Source organism: Alligator mississippiensis, chromosome 5 (genome assembly GCF_030867095.1).
Source record: "Alligator mississippiensis isolate rAllMis1 chromosome 5, rAllMis1, whole genome shotgun sequence".
Taxonomy (NCBI): Eukaryota; Metazoa; Chordata; order Crocodylia; family Alligatoridae; genus Alligator; species Alligator mississippiensis.
In genome coordinates, this window is record NC_081828.1 from 49,934,338 (window position 1) to 49,952,146 (window position 17,809).

Here is a 17,809-nt window from a genome sequence, read left to right on the forward strand (position 1 = left end):
TGGGTGGGAAGAGGGTTTGCGTGCTGGATGTGTGGGAGCGTGGGTGTGAAGGCACAGGGGAGCTGGGGGGAGCGTGTCTGGCGGTGTGGGAGCGAGGAAGAAGTGTTGCTGCCTTGCACTGGCAATCCTTCCTCTACAGCAAGCACCCAACCCCAGCCGCCTGCCCTCCCAGTCCCAGCAGCTATTCGGCAGCTCCTGTCTATAAGGATCCGCCTGGCTGCTGTATCGCCGCTCCCCTCACCTCCACCCCCACCGCCCGGGCTCCTGTCCAGACCTAACTCCGCTTCAATATCTCAGGAGCAAAGCCTGAGGGGCAGCAAGCAGCGCCCTCACCCCCCGAAAGACAAGACAAGACAAGACAGGAGAAGAGAACCCCGTGCCCCCCAAGAAGGCAGGGCAAGGTGCTTGGCAGCGGCAGCACCCCCACCCGCCCCCGCGCTACAAGTGCGCTGCGCTCCGCTCCGCTCCGCGCCGCCGACAGCGCCTGAGCCCAGCAGTCCCGAGCCGCTAGACCAGAGCAAATGAGCTCCGGAGCCCGCCCCCGCGCCAATCAGCGGGCGCAGGGCCTGCAGCCGCGGCTGCCATTGGCTGCCCGTCCCGCATACATTAAAAAAGAAAGCGGGGAGCGAGGCGGCTGCATTGCGCGCGGGGCGCTGCGAGCGAGTGAGTGAGCGAGCGCGCGGGGCGGGCATGGCCCGGCCACGGCCACGGCCACCGGCGTCCCGCGGGCGCGCCCGGGCGGCGCAGGGCAGGCGGCGGCGGGGCCGGTGGTGCTGAGCCCCGAGCCGGCAGCGGCGGGATGGCCCGGGCCGGCCCGCGGGGACAGGCGCGGAGGGCAGGCGCGCAGGGGAGCCGCTGAGCAGCGCGCCCCGCTCCTGGCGCGGGGACTCCGGGCAGCGCCGCCCCGGGATGGTGCGCAGCGGCCTCCCAGCCGGGCTCCTGCCGCGGGCCGGGGGGCGGCGCGGGCTCGCCGCCGACTGAGGGTCTCGCCGCGGGCTGTCCCGGATCCTAGCGGAGTCCCGCCGGCCTCCTCGCCCCGCCGAGCCCCGTGCGACGTCTGGACCCGCGTTCCTGCTGCCGGGGTAAGTCCTGCCAGGTCCCCGCAGCAGGTGGGAGGGGCAGCCAGGGCCGGCTCCTGTCCTGCTCCTGCTGCGGGTCGCCTCCGGGTTGAGTGTCCGGGCAGACAGGGTGCAGGCACCACCCGAGCCTGGGTGCCCTAGTGCTTTGTGCGAGGGGGCGGCTTCCTCCGGGGGGCAGAGGCAGCTCCCGTGCTGGAGTCCCTTCAAGCTGAGCCCTGAGCTGGCCTGGGAAGGGGCAAGATGCCCTGATGCCATGTGTGATGCCTAGCAGCGGAGAGGAGCCTGCTGGGCTCTGCCCTCCTCGCTGGGGCTGGGCACGCCACCTGCCCACCAGACCCACTGCATGAGGGCGATTCTGCTCGGAGGAGTCACACTCCCACCCTACAGGTGCACGAACTTGTGAGCTCCGCTCCCCCTCCGCTCGCCCACTGCCGAGCCTTGGGCAGGACATCTGCTGCAGCTCTGCCACCGCTGCCCTGCCCAGCTGGCTGACAGGAGCAGGGCTGGTCCCCAGCTGGGTGGGACAGGGGCACTGCCCTGGGCTGTCTGCACCCAGCCTCGGTGGGGGTGGTTGGGCCAGGGCCCCCCCTTGCTGTGCGTGGCAGGGCTTTTGGCACAAAGGGGAAAAGGGGATGCAGGCAATCTATCCATTTATTGTCACAGCCTTGAGTTTCTCAGCTTGCCTGGCAGCTGCAGGGGAGCTGTGTAGGCAGCGGGGAAGGGGCATCTCATCTCCCCCTTGGCATTCATCCTGGGCTGGTGTGCTGGGACCAGCTGCTGCACTCTGACCCCACTTGTGCCTGGCCCCCTCTCCTGCCTCTAGTGCTTGTTGCTAGCAGGGTGCTGCCAGGTGGCACCAAGTGCCTGTCGTGCCTCCCCCAGCTCCTTCCAGCCCCTCTGCCCGAGGGGGAGGACACAGCAGGGCTTGCTGGGGCAGAATTTGGGGGTGGAGGGGGATAGAGGCAGCTGCCTGGACCCTCCCTGGGGAGGGCAGGGTGCCCTCTCCTCTCACAGTCTCAAGCGTTTGTGGTGATTTGCCCTTGTCCTCCTCTACAGGGTGGTGGTGCTGGCATCTGGCTTGTGCTGCTGGTTTCAGCCTGGCTGGGATGGCAGGCAGCAGTGGGGTGAGGCAAGCCAAGGGGTGGTTCCTTGCTATGGCAGAAAAGCAAGGCGTTGAGAAACCCCAGGAACAGCCTCACTGCTGGGCCCTTGAAGGAGCTGGAGGCAAATACTGGCTGCCTCACAGATGAGAGAAATAGTAGGGGGATGCAAAGGCCACTTTCATGCTGAGGTACCAGATCCTGTGGTCAAAGGTAGACAAGCTTAAGCCCAGGCTTCTCCACAGCTTTCTGGCACATCCAAGACACTTAATCACACCTCCCTGTCTCCCGTCCCTGGGAAGCTTGGCTCATCAGTGTTTATGAGGCATTCGGGTGCCATCGGGAGGTGTATCTTTAGCTGCATGGAAAGGATGAATCTGTAGCAATGCTGAAGGAAAACAATGTATAGTTTGGTAGTAAAATAAAAGGAGAAACACTGGGATGCAGGAAAGATACTTATATGCAAGACAATGCTGGAAGCAGGGAAATACAAGACTAGTGAGATGAGTGAGGATGGGGACACCTGGATATAGCAATGATCCCAGGATTTAAGAAAAGTACTTGACGGTGGGGCTTGATTGTATGGTAGAAAACAGACAGGGTTGCACAGGGCAATAGAATACTGGCTTCGATATGAAGTACTGTACAGGGAGAGGAGGGTATAGAAAGTGCCACAGTTCCCCTCTCACTATCTGAACCCAAATGCAAAGTCATTTGTTCCTTCAGTGCTACTTAGTGCTGTAACCTGCTCTCCCCAGTTCTGACTGCCATGCATTGGCCAACACAAACTTGCTGATAAATATTTGCCAATAATACCTCTGCACTAAAGTGTGCATGGCACATCTGCTTCCTTCACCCTGGTGTTACCCTCAAATGCATTCATGCCAAAAAGCAGCTCATTGCAACCAAGAGGAGGCCTAACTATTTCTTCAGCCTCTCTGAAAACATCTCGGGCCTGATGTTGATTTCCCAAAAGATCCTCCTACCTTCTTAAATTTACCAAAGCACCTGGCTCCTCGAAGTGTCTGGTCTTGGAGAGTCTGAGCTTAAAATTCCAGAGCATGCTGTACCTGCGTGCATAACCTGCTGCCCCTCTCTCTCTCTCTCTCATCTCTTTTTAAATAAAACATATGCTGTCTCCATCTGAAAGTATATTCGGTCACATAACAGGGAGCATCATATTGCCTGTAGCCACAGCGCCTCATGCTGTGATCCTGCGAGCTCTCACAAGCTTACAGGGGTCAGGCTGGGTCAGCACTTGGGCGAGGGAAATCCTATCCAGAGCCCAAGGTGCAGCAGGACAGGGTTTAGGTAAACCAGCAGGTGTCACTCTTCCCTCTTAGTCCTGACTAAGCCAATGTCCAAGAATATGTTTACTGCCAGACCCTGAGCCTCAAAACTCAGGTCCTAACCACTAGTGATCCTTAAGGATGGCATAGGGTTTTCTGAGAGCAGGGATGCAATCCACCCTAGATTCCCCCTGCTGTTTCAGCTGTGCTTTCTGTATTCTTTGCTTCCCCACCCCTGAATGGCTGCAGGTCTTTGCTTCAGGGCAGCAGCTGTGTTGTGTCCCCCCCAGAGCAGGCTCCCATGAGCATGGATGAGGTTGGGAGTGTGCCCGCTTTCACCTGTGCCAAACCTAGCAGGGGACCCCTAGGCTGGAAAATGCATCTAAGGGAGAAGGCTGCAGAGGCAGAAAGTTGCTCCTACTATGGGGAGGGCTAGTGGTAGCAAGGATTCCCAATAACCCTCCCAAATAGCACTGCCTAAAGCGATAAGGCATGTCTAGGGGTATAGGTTGTAGCCATGTTGGTCTAAGGACATAGGCAGACAAAGTTCTTTGGGTAAATCCAATATCTTTTATTAGACCATTTCAAGTAGTTGGAAAAATTCTTCTTTACAAGCTTTTGGGTACAATTATCCTTTGTCTAGGACAGTGGAAGAGGTCACAGAGTAGATGCCTTCTCTCAGCAGCCTCTGCTAGTATGATGCCTCTGGAGTGTCCCTGGGAATTAAAATTGTCCACCCATGGGCCAAAAGGTGAGAGATCAAGCAGTATTGTTGCCCTGTGCATCAGCCTTCTCTCATCATGTATGCTAGTGCAAAGAGGTATCACTCCGCAGCTCTGTGAATCCAGCCTTGCAGACCAGCTTAGAGGGACACTGGCCATCTGAATGCCAAGCAGTTTTATACAGCTGGTTAAAAGTAATTTCAGGTACTGCCCCTGAGCCCCACACCACCAACTGTGGCTTTGCAATCACATTTTCTCCCTCTTCAATGTTTCTTCCTCTCTGTGGCTGTATGAGGGGCCTCTACAAGCAACCAGGGAAATGGTCTATTCAGGGTTCACGATGTTGCCAACTTCTGTGATTATTAGGAAAATCCTGACATGTTTTTGTTTGCTTGTTCTTGAACCCTCAGTAGGGCAAAACACATAATCCTGACATCTCTAGATATTTTAAACCCATTATTTCATGGGGGTATGACCTGTGATTTTTGAATGATTTGACAATACTGCTGTGACACTGGGCTAAACACAAATGCACCAAAAAAACAAACTGAAGAGAGAGGTCTTTCTCTTTCCCCTCCAAATCCCCCACAATCCTTAATCTGTATTAAAGCAGCTTTTCCTCTACCAAGAGTAGTAATTTACCAGGTATAAGCTGAAGCCATCCTTTTAAGCCTGTAAAGTGGAAGGCGCAGTATGCATGCTACATCTTCTATTACCTCACTGCAAGATGTGTGGCCAAAAGCCAGGTATCCCAAGCACAGTGTGGATGCATGAACACCGGAATAAATGCACGGTCCCGAGTGTACTTCTCAAACAATTACTGGGCCATTGAATTCCCAGTTATGCAAGGCCTGGTCTCATAAATTACTGAGCTTGGAGTTTCCATCACCTAGTCAGATCAATGAGCTCTCAACACTTTCTTGGGAGATCATATATATGATACCTGCTGAGCAATAAACTGTGCTGAGAGTGATTCATTATGAAGACCTGCAGAGTCAAAGGGAAGAGAGCACAGGGTGAGAAGGAACCCTTACACTTCCTAGTGGAAAGATCCACTGGGTGAGCCTCTGGAACCCAGGCCTGTCAGGAACGCAGCTCAAGATGTTGGCTTGGGAAGCTGCTAGTCTCCAGGTGGGATGCATTGACTTGGCAGAGATTTGATAGGAGATGTATCGAACAACAAGCCATGCCCATAAAGTCAGTTCCTGTGAGTTTTAGCAGGTGCAGCCACCTTCTGAGATTGGATACCATTTAGGCATTTCAATTCTGAAAGGTACTAAGCATTCTAGTTGCAATCCAGCAACACATCAAGGCCCCAATTCAGGAAAGCCCTTTAACATGCACTTAAGCCCATTAGCTCCAGTAGTGCCTGTGCTTGGCTGAATCAGAGTTGCATTAAACCCTTGCATGGGCAGTTATTAGAAATAAAGTAGCCTTTATCCCATTTATCTTTCCAAAGTGAATTAAGCAAAATCAAATCAGAATCACTAATTTTGAGTTAGGGTATCCACATGGGCTTTAATGCAGTTTTTAAAAAAAGCAATTAATATCACACCTTTAGTTGAATCAGATTAGCTTTCCTGGGCTTCCCTGTAGACATAAGCCCTCACTCGTTAATTTACTTTTCAAACCCATCAGAGCAGGGACTGTTACTGCGTGGGTCTTTCTAAGTGGCTTGAACTAACCAGGAATAAAATGCTTTTATTCCAGAATAAACATGTCTATACATGGAGCTATTCTGAAAGAGCTAATCCAAAATAAATATCCCTGAATAACTTCAGATATAGACAAACCCAAAGGCATCTGAATAGGAGATGAGTTAATCGGTAAATATGTCATTAATTCTGTGTGCTAAGGCCTTGGAAACTCAGTCTCATAGATCTACATGATAGAATGAGGCATAAGGTTGTTGGAGGGAAGGAGGAGAATGTGGTAAGAGATGAAGAAAGGGAATAAAGGAGAGATAGTCTCTTATTGGGGTTTGGGGCAGAGCCTATCAGGTGTCTCAGAGAAGATCAGAAACCAGTGCAAAAGAATACTTAAGTCTGCAGCCAAAGAGATGATTTGAACTTCTGAGTGGAGAAACACGGGGATGAGTGAGGGTGGATGAAGGACCCAGTGATGAGATTGGGTTTATTATTTCAAAATCCCCTCAGGTTCTTTTTGGAGCTGGCAAGGAAGAGCGCCAAAGCCCTTGCAAAGACTGCAAAGAATTGAAGTATTCAAGCCCTAATTGCCATTGATTAGTTTTCCATCCAGGTGATTACAGATTCCCCCCAGAAAATTTACATGGGTATGGTTTGTTCTTCTGTTGAACTATTGAATAATGCAGCTCCATAGGACATCTCATGCTGTCCCCACATCTTCCCAGGAGCAGGTGTAGCTGTCCCTGGTTTTGTGGCATATCAAGGGCTTTGAGTTGCTCTGTGCTATGGAAAATGTAGGATTATCCTGAACACCAGTTTCACATATGTAGAGGTGCACTGATACATTGATCCCACATTAGATCAGCACTGATACAGGGGAAAATTAACAGCATTGGAAAAAATTGGCTTCTTTTGCCTGATATGGCCAATCAATGCCCCATGCATGCATGCAGTCGCAGTATTTACATAGCCAGGAGCGCAACCTGGCAGCTTGGAGAGCAACACTGGCTGCTAAGTCTGTTGTGGGGGAAGGAAAGGGGTGTGTGTGTGCGGGGGGGGGGTTGCAGAGAAAGGCACTCATGGTGAGGGAGGGAGGGAGGTAAAGGTAGGGACAGGGGCAGGCGCTGCTCAGTCAGGGCAGGGCAGGGCGCAGGACGGAGCCATGGCTCGGCAGCTCCCACTGCTGAATCCACCCCAGGAGGGCATGGGGGACATGTGCCCTGGATCTGTGCACAGGGCGAGGGCACTGGGGCAGCGCCAGGCTCTTCCTGGCGGGGGGCTGGGCCAGACATGGGGGGACATGGTGGTGGCACTGGGAGGGGGGGCTACAGTGAATTTTGGGGTGGCTACAGCCCCCTGCCCAGAGCCCCTTCCCACTGCTGCTGCCACCTGCCCTCACCCTGCCTGCAGATCCAGGGGTACATGCCCCGCCATGCCTCCCGGGGTGCAAGTAGGGCGGGAGCCACCCTGCCCCCTGTGGCCCCCAGACGAACCGCTTGCAATTCTGTCCCGCACCCTGCCTCAGCCCCAGCCCCACTCCCTCCCTCACCACAGGGGCCTCAATCTGCCCCCCTTCCCTCCTCCAACAACAGACTTACCAGCCGGACACTGGTCTCCAAGCTGCCTGGCTGCACATCGGATCGGTATCTGCCGATATGGCTCCTTAAAAGTCAGACATTAGTATCGGCCTTTAAAAAAAAAAAAATCTATCGGTGCACCCCTAATATCATGGGCTTGGTTCATCTGTGCTGGCTTCCTAATGTAGTTAGAAGCCTTCTAGGAAGTGTGAATGAGATGGGGTAGAACAGGGCCCTCACTGCAACAGTCAGAGTAAATGGTGCTGGCTGGGGCAGGGCTGAACAGTATTAAATGTTGCCTTCCCTGGTAGGAGTTGATCCCCAGAGGATGATTTTTTTCCTTCCCGTGAGCTACAGGAACCTTCACTGGGGAAGGGATTGTGGTTTGCAGCCTTAGCAGAGACTTGATTGTATTGGGCCAAATCTGCAGTTGAAGTCAGTGGAGCTGTACCAGCTCACACCAGCCAAGATCCAGGTCAGGGTATGCTTAAAAAAAGCAAACAAACAACAACAAAAAGTGTGTCTGGCCTGGATTTAAAATATATTTAGTCTGCTGCAGAAACTGATCTAGCAAGTGTACATGGCTTGACAAAAATCAATGTTAATGTCCCTAACAATTAGCTAATGTCTTAATAATTGAACTGCACCTGATATACTGTTGCAGTATACATCTCGAGGGTGTTGTGCCATTGACTTCATAGAGAACAGCACCACACTGCGCAATTGTACAGTACGCTATCCTGCCATAGACCAAGCTTAAAGAAAGCACTAATTATTTCTCTGGGTGTGATGTAAGAATTTGGACTTGCCCCCTCCTCTCCAGCTCTCTGCTCCCATGAAAGAGATGGTTGCCTAAATAGGGGCAAGACTTGGGAGGGCTTGTGAAGTTAAGAGGTTGAGTGTGAGGCAGGAGATCAGGGTAACGGTTGTGGATCTGCTGCAGACTGCAGTGCAAATCACTGCTCTTCTATGACTCAGCTCCCCATTTCTCAGATCGGGAAAGAGACAGGGATCCTTCCTTTGTTCCTGCCTCAAGGAGCTTGCAATCTGGGTAGACAATCCCTCACTATATGAGTATACAGTGCCTGGCACAGTGGGCCCCTGATCCCAGCTGTTTTATTTCTGCCTGGGGCAGGGAGTATGGGTTAGGAACAACATGCATCCTAAGATGCTGAACTGGAGAGAAAGATTTAGTGTGAAAACCCTTCTGAGTTTCCTTGCTGTTACCCCATTCTAAGTATTGATGTGCCCTGCTTCCTCCAGGGGCCCAGCTATTCTGTTTGCTTATTATTAGCTGACGTGCACGCCCTGCTTGGTTGAATGCAGTACCTTCCTTTCCCCAAAGCGGAGATTAATTAGCAGCTGCAAGGAAGAAAGCTGGGCAACTTGGAAGCAGTTTGAGAGTCAGGTCTGCAGGACTCAGCAATTTGACATTCTAATCCTGTTATTTCTCACCTTAAACGTACCTGAGTCAGCAAGGCCCTTTTATAATTCATCTTGTTACTGGTTGTACTGCCCGACTCCACCCCCTCCCACCTTCCACCAACCCTCCTCTCCCCTGCTGGGTCACGGGGACTGGACTGGAAGCACCCAACCTGAAAGCGATCATTCTTTGTCCTCCGCACATTCTTATGAACAGAGTAGCATTTAGCTGCTATTCTCCTGCCGATGGATTGTTTTGCAAGGCAAACTTCATCCGGCCTGTTCATTTGTGATGTACAGAAGAGCTGGATAGCAAGGGCAGACAAGAGCAGTTCTCTCTCCTATTTCCTCTTCCCGCTCCTATTGCAGGCAAGGAGGTGTGCCGAGTGGCTGAAGCCAAGGCAGAATTGGGTAGAGCCAGCCAGGAAACGATTTCTCTTTCTATGAAAGGGTTTTCTGAAAACATCATTCCCCTCCCCTCAAGAATTTTCATCCAAAAAATTAGATTAGCTTTAAGAGAACCCTCCCCCCCCAAAAAAACCAAAGGAATCAGATGTTTCTTCTGTAAGTTTTTGCCTTTCTTGGTCAAATAAAGAATTGAAGATTTGACTTCCTGTAGAAGTAATTTCATTGGCATTTAGTTATTTCCAGGGAGGTTGGTTAGCTTGGATCCCGCAGGGACAAATGGGATGGAGTGGGGAGGGACACAAAGCCTCCTGGGAAGAGGCACAAGCCCAAAACATGCACACATTAGCTAAAGTACAGACAACCCCCCCCCCCCCCCAAAAAAAACCAAAAAACAAAAAAAAAACAAACAAACAAAAAAACTTGTAAGGACAGAGAAATGGCCAACCCACTCCACACAGACAGACATGACTGCACCCATGCAGGCAGAAGCACAGATCCACGCACTTGAACAGACATATACAAACCCATCCAACTGGACAACCATGATCACGGACTGACACACAAACCTACTTACATGTGTGCACATGCACACACTCACCCCCCCACTAGTTATATACACTTATTTTCACCTCTCAGACAGTACCCCAGTGGGTGTACCCTCCCAGTGTCTGCCTGTGCCTCAGATAAACTAGCAGTGAAGCTAGGAGCAGTGTTCTCCTGCCCTTCCAGGCGTTCTGTATGGATGCAATTGGTGCTTTTCATGTAACTTGAAATGCTGATGACAGCAAGAGATGGATTATATTGGCTTTGCAGGCAGCCAAATTTACAGCAAATATGCTAGCTGCCTTTCTCCCCCACCCCCTCACACATGGATCTGGATGGCGGTGCTCAGGCTGCTTCAGTCTGGGGCCATTGGTGCCATGTCACATGACATAGCACATTTTGAAGTAAAAGCTGCACAGAGAGCCTGAGCTGACCCCATGCTGCCATTGTTCATGGCGGCAATGTCTCATGTCCAGCCCCCTGATAGGAAATGTTTATGGTGCATGCACCAGGGCCAGCACACCATCTGTCACACACTGCTAGAGGAGCCCAATGCATAGTGAGATTTTGTTTTTTGCATTGTTTCCCTCTTCCTGTGGATCCTGGAGCCCTGTCTCCTTGGGAGAGGAGTGATCAACCTACAGAAATGGACAATCACATCTGGTGGACTTGGCTGGATCTGTTTGTTAAGGATGCACTCCTGCTCTGGACGCAGACCTAGTGTGGATGCTACTGATCATCTCATGAGGTGGGGCTGTGGGTCACAATCCCTGGGGGGGATTAAATGCCTTGGGTTCAGTGCCATTTGGCTCAAGCAGTTTTATCATGTGATAGTCCTGATGGGGTTTGACTTTCCTCATTTCAGGATGACCTGAGTGGGCTAAGACAGGGCAGCCTCTTTTGCAACCTGGCCATGAATCACTCCCAGAATCACTCTCCCTCCACTCCTGCTTGTAGCACTGAACTTTGCTGGACGCACCCACAGTTTTGGTTGCCTCCTCCCTCCTTCTTGTGAAGCCCAGAAGCCACGGGACTGGAAAGCCAGGATACCTAGCTCAGTTAGCATGAAAGTGGGGAAGGGGTTTCGAATTCAAACTCTGCCAATGTTGTAGTGCAAAAGTACAAAGTCAAGCAGGATTTGTGGAAGGGAAGGCAGGGAACAGTACTGTGGCAAGGAAGTTGGGCACCCGGGGCAAAGCCCACAGTGGCAGCCCACCCTCGCCCTGTGCACAGATCCAGAGGGCACACACCCCACCATGCTTGCCTAGGAGTGCATGCAGCAGTGGGAGTAGTCCTCCCCCCATCCCTGCGACCCCCAAACAAGCTGCTCATGGCTCCATCCCGCAGCCCGTCCCAGCTGGGCAGTGCCTGTTGGCACCCTGTGTTTCAGTACCTGGGGTGGTTGCCCCACTTGTCCCCCCACTTGCTACAGCACTGGAAGGGAATATCCATTAGGGTACAACTGGAGGTTTTACTGACAGAGGACAGAGACCCGGCAGGGGCTGGAAGGTGGTACATGGGTATTCTTACAGTGCAGACTAACACTCTACAGATGCCCAAATTAAGTATTTTGGGCATGAGTACAGGGGAAAATGACTCCACAGGCCTCCTTGCTATTAGACTGTTTCCAGTACTCAAGCTAGCACATTTACAGCTAGTAGGATACCTCTGCATTACAATCAGCAGGGTAGATATACCTTATCTGGCGAATGGTCTTGAGAACAGCACTGTAGACTTTTACAAGAGCAGATTGTGATCTCAGCTAGAAGAGTTGTAGTTGGTTCTTGGATGCATCCCTGAACCAGCCTTTTCTCCCTGCGAGCCCTGTACATATATCAGTGACCAATAAGAGATGGAACATCCACTCCATTTGCAGCAGTTTGCCAGGAGGATGCTTGGGCACTGGCACTGGGTACAGGCTAGGGCTACGATCTGTAGCCACCTGACCTTACCCCTCTCCCAAGACAAACATCTCTAGATGGAGCTGTTTTGTTTAACTATGTAAGGTATAGTTTAACATGTTAAAAAGAAGAGCTGGCATGGCTAGTGGGCTAAGCAATAGAAACCTGAGATGGTCAGTCATGCTCTCCATCGTAAGGTATCCTTGTCAGGGCAGGGACTACCATTACAACAGATGAGTCTAAGTATGACCCAAGGAGAGGTTTTCCATACCTGGATATGTTCAGTATTCTCCTTTCCCCTTTTTAGGCTCCAATTTCTGACTAGATTCTGGTTTACTTTTTGGTCCAGGTTGCCATCACCTAAGAAGGAACTCAACCCAGAGGTAGCATGGATCAGAGACCTAGATAATAAACAGTCCATTTCCATCTGTACAGCAAGTCACAGAAGTTAAAGACACACCGGGCTGGATTCTCTAGTCTCTCTCTCTCTATTGCAGCTTGGTTCCTTGTAGCATGTAAACCGGGTTTCAACTGTGCCAAGTAACTAGACACTTGAGCACCTTGGGTGGCAGTGGCACATGGAACAGTGTCAGTGCTGCTTTTTTTTAATCCCCTTTTGCCATGGGTTTGCACCCAGGGCTGGTGCCCTAGTTGCTCCTGCTTCATTAGGTTACTGAAGACTTACACTCAGGCTGAATTTCATGAAACTTGGCCATCCCTCTCCCTTCCCCATTGTCAGCTCACCCCTTTCGGCTTGTGCACTACATCTCTCTGCCTGGTTTTGTCAGCCAGTGCACTCTGCTGTGCTGCCTACATGCTATCTGCTGGAGCTGGCAGGACCCTCTGTTCCCTGCTTTTTTGGGGAGCACTGGAAGGATGGCTCCTCCCAACAGGCACCAGCACCTCCCAGGCTTCTTCTGTGACAGCCAGACTGCCTCTGGGGACCCTGACGCTTGGGTTCTTAGGTGACAGAATGTCAACTGGATCCTGAAGGTAATCCAGGGGCATCTTTCTGAAATACCAGCTGGGCACAGTGCTGTGGCCAAGAAGATCGTAGTTGGGAACAAATAAAATCTGGAAATTCATACACAGAGAAAGTCAAAGCAGGCCACATAGTCAAGCTGATGTAGAACTATTATAGCTCTGTGGGCAGCAATGGGACCCTTATGGTTTACACCAGCCAATGTGGCCCAGAGCATGGAGAGATGCACACACCCCATATAAAGACTGGAAGTAACAGGATGGACTTAAGCAAGGGGAATTTAGAGTGACTATCAGGAACTGTCTGCTAATAGCCAGATCCATTAGACCATGGAATAGACTCCCTAGGGAAGGAGAAGGAGCCCCATTACTAGAGTCATTGAGAGCCAGGCTAGACAAAGCACTGGAGAGCATAGTTTAGGGAACCATCCTGCCACCAACACACCAGGAAGAGATGACCCAATAGGTTTTTCCACCTTTAACTTCTATTATTCCTGCTGTTTGGCAGGGAGATACACGTTTGTCTGTAGGACTGGAGATCTGCTGTACACAGGCCTGGGTCTAGGATACTGAGAGACTCTTAAGTTAAAAGGATCTTGCACCTACTGGGATTAGCTGAGACCTGCACTTCCCTGTGCACCCTGCCCCTTGTAAGAGTCAGTGTAAGCGGATGAAAATGGGGGTGGGAGGGAGAAAAGAGAGAGAGAAAGAAGCCACAGCATTCTTGGCACCAGGGAAGTTCTGAGGCAGGCCGTATCATCCTAGCAGAGCCTGCCATACATCAAAGCATGGTATATATGGCTTATCAAAGGCATATCTTGCAAGGGAAAGGATTGGAAAAATAGAGGAGGGGATGAGACAGGAGCTGTTCAGCCTGTTAGACTCTAAACTTGCCTCCCCCCTTGGTATAAGGTCTCTGTGCAAGCATTCCTATGCATATTTGCACACATCTATCCAGAGGTGCATGTTTTCCAAATGTTTTAGCATTTCTTTCCCCTCATTTCATAACTCCACTCTTACTGCTCTGGACTTGATGACCTAGCCACACTAGCAAACCCAGCCGTAGAGCATGTTAGCATGCGTTTGATGGAGGTGAAAGCAGCAGCAAAAAACAACAACCCCCCCTCCCCTCCCTCCTGCAAAACAAAACAAAAACAACCAACCAACCAAACAAACAAAAAGCTACACACTGAAAAGGAATTAAAATCTACTGAAGTCAGTGGGATTCTTTCCTGGCACTTCAAGTTTTGAATCAGGACCATCATAAGATCAGACATAATCCACTAAACTTTAGCCAGGCCACGATGGCACTGCAGCCACCTACAGTCTCCCTCATTTGAGATATGTGGAGGTAGCCTGGACAACACAACACCTCTCTCCCCTGTCTAAGACAACACTACAACATATATATATATATACATATACACAAGCAGTGTTTTGGCTTCCTCTTAAACACTGGGCCCTGTTCTACTATAGTGGCACCTTTATCCCTCATTTTGGATGGGTCCTCCCTTATGCTAGGCGTTATGCAAACCACACAGAATTACCCCAAAGAACTTGCAAGCAAAATAGACGCTGGGTTGGAGAAAGCCAGAGGTGAAACATCTGACCCAAGTTGCACATGACAGTGGGGCAGATGAGAACACAACCCAGGTGTTCCAAAGCACAGACCAGTGCCCTAGTATAAGACTGTTATTCCTCAAAGTAGTTAGGAATTTTGACTAAACTCACTGGCATTGCACCCAGCAATTTGCCATAAACCAAGTAGGACAGCTGGATATGGGAAACAAAAGGCCCAGGTGCTAAGGAGATTTCACATAAAGTGTAGTACTGAGAAGTGCATCTCATAAAAATTACCTCCACATTCATCATCCCTCAGTGATTCCACCTCAAGCGGATTGACATTGCAAGTAAAAAAACAAAAACAAAAAAACCCATATATATATATACACACACTTTCTCTCAGTGCTACAAACCCACCTGGGATCATAGGGCATTTATATACATACTTTTTTGTCCCATGATGCGCCGGAGATCCGCAGCTTTGGAGCAGGCTCAGTTAATTGAGTCTGCTCTGTACACAAGCCAAGATGAACTGCGCTGTGCTGTGCAGTTGTGTAAGGGGCGAAATATGCGTCAGCGTGCAGAAAGTGGTGGCGGTGCACTTTTGAGCTAAAGCACCTTCGATGTGTTTTAGTTCAAAAGTGCACCACTGCCATTTTCTGCACACTGATGCACATTTTGCCACTTATGCAACTGCCCGCAACGCAGCGCTGGGCACTTTTCAAAGTACCTGCTGCTGCAGTGCTTGCATGTGTAAAAAGGCCCTCAGAGGCAAGTGCAGGGCTTCCATCACAAGCAGTCAGAAAGATTCTGCAGGCCATACTCAGCCACCCTATAGCCCTGGTAACCTACTGCTCACCTGTGGTATGCCCAAGTGTCACTGACTGAAACCAAGGAAGATTTCCATTTTATGATGCCTACGGTGAAATAAAATCCAGCTTCTTTACTCATACCTGAGTTGTTTTGGCAGGGGGAGTGGGAAGAAAAGCAATGGAGATGCATATGGGGCTTTATCATCTGCATAATCAACCTTGAATGACCACTAGGAGTGGGTCTTTTCAGAAGGAAGGTGCTACTTGGAAGAGTGCACTATATTCTGGAAAACGGTTGCAGCTTTTGAACCAAAAGCCAGTGGAGCCAATTCTTCCTTCACATGTTGTGGCAAGGATCAAGAGCAATTGTACTGTAGTCAATTGAGTCAGTGACTGTTTTAAAGTTTATCTGGCCCAAGATTCATAAGCGAGTTCCAGGATATGCTAAGCCTTGTTTCTGGATTGCAGTGTGGCACAGGGCCTCCTAGGGTGTCTGTATATGTGCACTTAGAGGCTCCCAGCCAGCTGCTCTAATTAAAATGCTGCAGTGTCACATGTATTAAGCATCCCATGTCTCAAAATGGCTGCGGAGGCACTTTAACTAAAACTCAAATGAGCTTTAGTTAAAGCACCTCCATGGCAGTTTTGAAATGCAGGACACTTAATTCACATGATGGTGAGGCACACTGGAGGCTGTAGTTAGAACACTCCAGCAGCCTCAATTAATCAAGTCAGCTCCAACACTGCAATTAGGATGTGGAGCATGTGTATAGGCATCCTTGAGGTCTAGGTTACAAACCATGCCCCATCTTCATTTAGGGCTAGCAATACAATTATTATATGGCTTTCGTATCACCAGGTTGCAGTAGCTGTCATAGCCATTACTGGTTAGAGACCAGGCTTTGGACAAAGCAAAAGACGAAAGACTCACTGTACAGATCTTCAGAGCTATATTATTACAAGAGGGGAGTGCTCAACATGCTTAAGTCTTTAAGCCATCCTTTGTACTACTCTAAAGAGGAGCCAAAGTTCCTAGAGCTATAACATGGAAGCACAGCTGTGGATCCAGTCCCTTCCAACCTGTGGGCCAAATGCTGTTGTCAAATATTTCCTAGCCTCAGGACCCCAGGCTGCTGGTGGTTGTTACATTCAAGTTCTAGGAGCCAGGCTCCTGAGAGCGTGGACAGACAGCTCCACAAAGCTCACACTTAAAGTGTAAAGGTAGAGCTAGAATCAACCAGAGACCACCCCTACAGTGCTTGAGCCACAAGACTGTCCTTTCTAGGAGCATTGCTTATCCTTGGATATGACAAGCAGAGACTCCTGGAAGGATTGGCAAAGGCAATGACTTGTGAGAAGGGCAGGTGTTAGGAGAGGGAACTTTCATTTTACAGCTATCCCTCCCTTGTCCTGGAGATCTCTCTGAATTTCCACATCCCACCCATCCGATTCCACAAATGCCACAGTGCAAGATGCTTTTTGTGAATAGCAGGAATGCTATTGTATGAAAGTACTTAGTAGGCGGGCTGTGGGGACACAGTCAAGAACTAAATTTCCATTCAAGCCAGGGCTTTCAACTCTAGATGAACCTTGCAGGGCCAGGGAGGTGTGAATGATCCAGTCAGAGTTCTCACCCCATCCAGAACCTTTACACAGAAAGGTGACCAAAGAGTACGAATGGTTCCCGTTAAGATTCCCCTTAAATCATATGCTGCTGGAACAAAATAGATTATCAGAGACAACAGCTAGCACTTCCTTGGCCCTATGGATGTGTTAAATAGCTGAGGAGAGGTTTAGGAAGAGTAACACTTCTGGCACTGCCGCATGTAATGCCATGAACTGTTGCACACTCCACATGCAGTGTTTGCAAACACACTAATGGAGAGCTGACTTTGTTTCCCCCTGGTCCCCCAGAGTCTAATTTTCAAAAGGAGCTGCCTTGATTAAGATAACTAAATAAAATAAGTGGCCAGAATTTCACAAAAGTTCAGCACACTGAGGACAAGTCCAAGCATAAGTATCCTATTGGGAGCTTTTTGCTCTGGGTGTATCACTGCTCTCTCTGCCTGGCACAAATAGTGAGTATTTAGTCAGTGTTTTCCATTGCTGAAACAAGTTTGTGTCTCCACAAGGGAATTTCACCTCTCCCTAACCTTTCCCTTTCAACCCCTGGTACTGGCCGATTGCCAGCACAAGTTCCCGGCTTCTCTTAGCACATAGTGTCTCAGTCCCTTCCAATCCTGCATATGAGCAATACCCATGACAGGTCCCAATACTAGCCTTAGATGGGAAACTGAAGAATAGACTAAGGGTATGTATGTGTATATCACACAATGTGGCTCTATACAGAGATGCCCAGGCTAGCTTGGGTAATGGAAGCTATATAGCCTGGGTGAAGTGCCATGCTAACACATGCTAATTAGCCCTGCTGAGAAACTGGGTATGTTAGTTTGGTTAGAGCACCATAAGAAGGTACAATACTGTTTTTGGTGCTCAGACTAGCTTAGTCATCTCTGCATAGCACTATATTGTGCCCTGTAAGCATACCCTTATTTGTCCAAGGCCACAAAGAAGATCTGAAAGAGAGCACAGAATTAAACCAAGCTCCCAGGATACTGCTCTAACCCCTAGAGTATCCTGCTTGCCAGTAGCACTGCAGTGGGACCCACTGGAAAGGCTGAGGAATCCCTGTGTTGATTTCTATGGGCAAAAAGATACTATGCCTGTCAGTCTCAGGTAGCAAGTGCAGAGTCCAACCTCAGCTTC

At 50.1% G+C, this 17,809-nt stretch overlaps 1 protein-coding gene across 3 annotated transcripts in view; it reads left to right on the forward strand.

The window, feature by feature from the left end:
* Positions 1–786: 786 nt before the first annotated feature.
* BRINP2 (BMP/retinoic acid inducible neural specific 2) overlaps positions 787–17,809 on the forward strand; it is a 56,992-nt gene continuing 39,969 nt past the window's right edge. For 2 of the 3 annotated variants that reach the window (XM_006272949.4, XM_019500299.2), the window contains exon 1: positions 787–1,082. The gene's annotated coding sequence lies outside the window, so the exon portion shown is untranslated. Of the gene's footprint in view, positions 1,083–10,408; positions 10,535–17,809 lie in introns of those variants that run through there. The other variant, XM_014596058.3, reaches the window with a different exon arrangement.